General features: G+C 37.7%; 2 pseudogenes; one reads left to right on the forward strand and one right to left on the reverse strand.

Annotated features, from left to right (window-relative positions):
- The first annotated feature begins 1,015 nt into the window (after nt 1–1,015).
- LOC100156187 (olfactory receptor 8U3-like) lies at nt 1,016–2,030 on the forward strand (annotated as a pseudogene).
- Nucleotides 2,031–4,900: 2,870 nt separating this feature from the next.
- On the reverse strand, nt 4,901–5,789 carry LOC146406204 (olfactory receptor 5M9-like; annotated as a pseudogene).

Here is a 5,789-nt window from a genome sequence, read left to right on the forward strand (position 1 = left end):
CAAGCAGAACATCATAAGGAAGGAATATCACTTTCTGAAAATTTCTCTCTTATCAAATGATTACCACTTTTTTCACTTATTAAATTTTTTGAAGTACAGTTGATTTATGATTATAGTTTTGATAGTTTCTGATGTACAACAAAGTGATTCAGTTATACATATACACACATCCATTCTTTTTCAGATTTTTCCCATGTAGATTATCATAGATTACTGGGTATAGTTCCTTGTGGGATACTATACAGCAGGTCCCCATTGGCCAGTCATTCCACATGCCACAATGTGCATGTATGCCAATCCCCAATACCACCTTTTAAAGGCAGGAGGATTATTTCACAGAAAATTTTCCAAGGATTGTAGAAAACATTCCTGATTATAAATGTTGAAAATAATTAAAATACAGCACTGAAGAATACTTTAATATAGAGAATCATACTTTTAAAAATACATTTATTCTAGATCTACTCCAAGTGTATTTTTCATTTTTAGAAAGCACAGAATTTTAAAATGAATGGATTATATATGAATTCAAAATTTACCTCATCCACAAGGAAAAACATCCAATGACCCCCTTTTTATACCCATTTAATATCCTGTTTAACTTTGCATTGATCACAATGTGTATTTATTCAAGTAAATTAAAAATATCTACTCAAAAAGCTAACAAACTAGCACACAAAGGTTTTGCTCCAACAGGAAGAAAATATGGGGGCAGAAAATTTTAACGATTGCTTTTTTCTCTTTATTCAATATAATTTTAAATTATCTACATCTAAATATTAAATATTTTTGCAAACATTATTTTTATTGGCCCTCAACCTTTGGTCTTGCAAAATTACAAATAGCCAGAGAGGAGAGTTTGAAATGGGATGCATTTGTTTGTTTTGATATTCTCCTTCAATGAACAATAATTTCTTGGGTTGAAACATATAAGTTTTGTGTCTGAAAATCATTTCTTACTCCTGGTAATTCTGTCTTCAACTGTCTTTATTCATCAACTGAGAGACTGGAATGAATGACTGAAACAAATAGCACCAGGGTGACAGAATTCATTCTTTTGGGCTTTTCAGTCCATAGGGAGATTGAACTTCTCTTTCTGCTCATTTCAGTGGTATATTCTCTAACTCTGGTAGGAAACACTCGGATGATTTCCTTAATCCGACTGGATTCTCGACTTCACACACCTATGTACTTTTTTCTCAGCAATCTGGCCTTTGTAGACCTTTGTTACTCTTCCTCAATTGACCCCAAGTTCCTGGAGACCCTCCTGACCAAGCAGAGGTCCATCTCTTTCTACGCATGTGCAACACAGTTGGGCTTTTTCCTGAACTTCTTGATTTTGGAGATGCTCCTTCTGGCAATAATGACTTATGACCGCTATGTGGCCATATGCAATCCTCTTCTCTACGTGGTGATCACGTCCCCAAAGGTCTGTATGCAGCTTGTAACCGGCCCCTACTTATACAGCTTTTCTGTTGCTTTACTCCCCACAGTTGTTACTTTCCGATTGATCTACTGTGGCCCCAATGTCATCAATCATTTTTGGTGTGATGATGTCCCTTTGATGGCCCTCACCTGCTCCGATACCAGCCTCAAAGAGATGTTGATCTTCATGTTTGCGGGATTCAACATGGTCAGCTCTTTGACCACTGTCCTTATTTCTTACTTGTACATTGTGGCTGCCATCCTGAGAATCCAGTCTACAGAAGGGAGGTTCAAAGCCTTCTCGACTTGTGGTTCTCATTTGACTGCTGTGACTATATTCTACGGGACTCTGATCTTCATGTATCTGCAGCCAAAATCATCCATTCCCTTGACACAGACAAAGTGGCCTCTGTATTCTACTCGATAGTCATCCCCATGTTGAACCCCATGATTTACAGCTTGAGGAAGAAACAGGTAAAAAATGCCTTGAGTAAAGCTGTTGAAAATGCTATGTCCTGCCTCTAATAAACTTTAAAAACCACTCGGAACAACACCTGTCTTGGGACAATGCCACATGCAATTATGCTGTTTTTATAAGCTTTTGATGGTATACATTTATTTTTTACCATTCTTTATATGAGTAATATGATTTTGTACATGAGTTCTATCTTTTAGCAATCAATATGAAACTGAAATGTTTGAAAGCGTGAAATTTACATTTTAAAGGAATTTCTACTCTAAGAGTATGTAACACAGATATCTTTGACCTGGATAGTTTCTATCCAACTGATAATAAGATACATCAACTCCTTTCTCCCTCCCCACGCTGTTTAGCATGGGGACCAAGTTACACTTACATGTATACATTTTTTCCACCCTTTGTTCTATTGCGATATAAGTATCTAGACATAGTTCTCAATGCTACTCAGTAGGATCTCATTGTAAATCCATTCCAAGTTGCATCCAATAACCCTTTCAAAAGTGTTTCTGTTGTGCATATTGTGGAGGATAGAGAAAGGGGCAAAGAAGGTGTTCATCCCTATGTCATTCCACCCAGTAGCCTGTTGCTCAACTGTACCCTGTCTGCTAATCATCTTTCCTCCGTTTCTGACCACCACTAAATTCAATACTGATCAGTCCCTGAAATTACACAGATTAACATGTCCGTTGAAACAATGATTTTTCACCGCATAGATTTGGGAATCAGGAAAGCCATACTTCCTTTTATTAACTCTATCAAAACATAAAAAGCAGACTTGTCCCTAAATTCCCTAAGCAAAGCTGTGCTTTCCAAAGATCCTTGAAGTTTTTTTGATGTAATTAAATTATGATGGGTTGGAGAACAGGAAGGAGTAGTAATAAATATGATTGTTATAAGTTGCCAAGAATATACCTCTATGTTGGGATGGTTTTTTTTTTTTATAATAACACAGCAAAATAAAATTCCAGTTTTATTGTTAGACAGCACATACATCAAAGTGCACAAAAATAATTAAATAAACAGCAACTTCATAGACAAAAAAAATAAAAAAGGGAAAAAAGAAACCTTTTATCTTTATCCTTTTTAACCATCTCATACAAACCAACTACTTATAGTATGGCTAAGTTAATTTGAGGTGATTATAAAGCAATATAATCTGAAATCCACTTAAACCTTCAACTGGAATGTTCACAGATAAATTCAAATGTTCAGTGTCTACCATGTGCATGATATTGGAGCCATTCTCGGAGAGCAATAACAAGCACATTCTTGACAGGACAGAACAGTTGGTAGAATAGGCAGATAACAATCAAATCATCAGTATGAGTTAGTAAAACTCAGAAAGATTTAAACTATCAGAGAAAAATGATGAAGGAAATTAATGTGCAAAGAAGGCAAAAATTCCAGTAGTATGAGATACTAGCCACAAGTGACTTGGGGGGATGTGGAGGTGTGAGAGAATTGTTTCAAGCCCCAAGGAGAAAAAGGGCACATGTGGGATAAGGCAGTAGCAGTTTGGAAAAGAAAGATCATTAGGCTGTTAAGAAGAAATGAGGGTCACATTATCAGTCCTGGTTCTTTTTTGTTAAGCCCACCAAATTCTAATGCCAATATCTTCTCTGCCTTACTAGACTGCCAGTATGCCATGATAATGCCTCAGTTTGGCTTAAATACACAGTCTAGCCTTGCTCATTTCCTTGGGAACTATAGAAAGGTTTTATCTTCTACATTTTATCACTCCTGGTGTCTGATATAATGCCTGTAACCACTCTGAATGCTGGTGGAAGAATGAGTGAATGAGTGAGTGAGCAAAAAGCATGAACACAATTTGAACCACTTACCTGCTTATAATGACCCTCTCCCTCTGAGAATCTCCTTCCTCCACCAAGGCAGGACATGACATCCATAATTGTACTCAAGGTCCTACTGGAGTGATCACAGGACTCAGGATAAACCAATCAAGATAAGACTTTCAAGGGAATTTGAAATTATACCCCTGTAACTCTATTGAGTCTCAATTGGACACTTAATCTTAGATCCTAGGTTAGGTGAATGCTGGGGCTGGGATTTTCGATGCAGCTCTCCTTGTGCACTGAAAAACAAAAAGCTGGCTTGTAGAGAAATTAAAATTAAATGTAAATACTATAGTCAAGAGAAGTACATGTGGGCTCAAACAGAGAAAGTGGGTGGTGATTTTTGTTCTGAAAATGTCCAATGCCCAAGGGCTGCTTTGTTGTGAAACCAGTGCCATTCTCTGTTATTGAGTTTCATAGGATACCACTGTAATTTTATTTAAAAATAAAAACATAAAATATTTGATGTTATTTATTTTTAATAAGACACTTTAAGTGGTTTCTGTGGATTTCTTCCCCACCCCCCCGTGGCTTTAAATTGAAATGACTTCTTAAATAAGTGTTAACTCATAACCTTGGTGAAATCTAAAACTTTCCCCAACACGAAGGGCAAGGAGAGGCTGAACAATAAAGGTAGATCATTTTAGATTTGTAGATGGCAGGTTTAATAAGCAAAGGAACTTACATATGAGGTTTGTCTTGGTCGGTGACAAGATAAGGAGATCTTTGCATCTGTCTGCCAGAATCTTAAAAGTTTATATGAGGCTTTCACAGGGTTCAGCCACTCATACCATCCAGATTCCCAATAGCCCTTTGATCTCTCAAGGCTCTGTCCTTGAAAATGCCTCTCACTGTAGGAATAGCAGACAGAAGCTGGTTCTAACGAAAAGGGGGGGAATGAGGAACCTCCTATTTTTCATGAATGACATTAATATGTCAGTTTTAATCATTCATTTGCATATGTAAAATAAAGCAGGCATAGTATCTAGAATCCACTCACTGGGCACAGCATCACTGTGTTAGATTGGACTTCTTAGTATATGTAAGAATTGTCTCTAGAAAGTCCTTTTTGAGCTAGAAACTTTTATGCCAGGACATTTATAACAGGTAGTGACATACCACAGAAATATTGATTTCAGTGTCACTGCCCCACGTTTGCCTTGATGATTGCTTTGTTGAACACCTCTTTCACATCTTTGTTTCTCAAACTGTAGATCATGGGATTCAGCATAGGGATCACTGTGGTGTAAAACAGCCACCATTTTCCTCTGTTCCACGGACTCTTCCGTGGGCCTCCTGAGATTCATGAATATGAGAGTCCCATAAAACATGGTAACAGCAGTTAGGTGGGACGCACACTTGGAGAATGCCTTCCTCCTTGCATCAGCGGAGCACATGCATAGCACAGCTACTATGATGAGAGTAGTAGAGGACGACTGAGAGGGAATATATGAAGTTAATCCCAGCGGTAACAATCATGGTGTATTCTTTCATGTAGACTTCCCCACAGGAAGTGGTTGATTTCAGAGTTTCCACAGAAGTACAAGCCATATGTCAACAGCGTGCATGTTAAGCTAACAGAATCCATAGAGGTAAGGAACAGAGATGAACTGAACTTAGACAGTCCTGGGCATTTTACTTCCACAAAGCAAAGGGTTGCAGATGGCCATGTAGTGATCAAAGGCCATCAGAGCCAAGATATATACCTCCACGTGGACCAGGGCAACGAAAAAGTAACATTGCACCAAACACCCCACATAAGAGATGGTTTTTGTCTCCGATAGTAAGTTTTCCAGGATTTTGGGAGTGACATTGGAAGAGAACACATACACAAAAGAGAAATGACTCAAGAAAAAGTACATTGGGCTCTGAAGCTGTGGACTGATGCTGATAAAAATAATCATACCAATGTTCCCTAACAGGGTGATCATGTAAACCACTAGGAACATCACAAAAAAGAGAACTCGAAGCTCCTGATGACTGGTCAACCCCAAAAGAATAAATTCTGTTACATCTGTAAAATTTAGCAT

This window comes from Sus scrofa, chromosome 1 (genome assembly GCF_054392235.1).
Source record: "Sus scrofa isolate SSC_HxYL_T2T_F1_AM1 chromosome 1, Sscrofa_HxYL_maternal_Yorkshire_Landrace_v2.0, whole genome shotgun sequence".
Lineage (NCBI taxonomy): Eukaryota > Metazoa > Chordata > Mammalia > Artiodactyla > Suidae > Sus > Sus scrofa.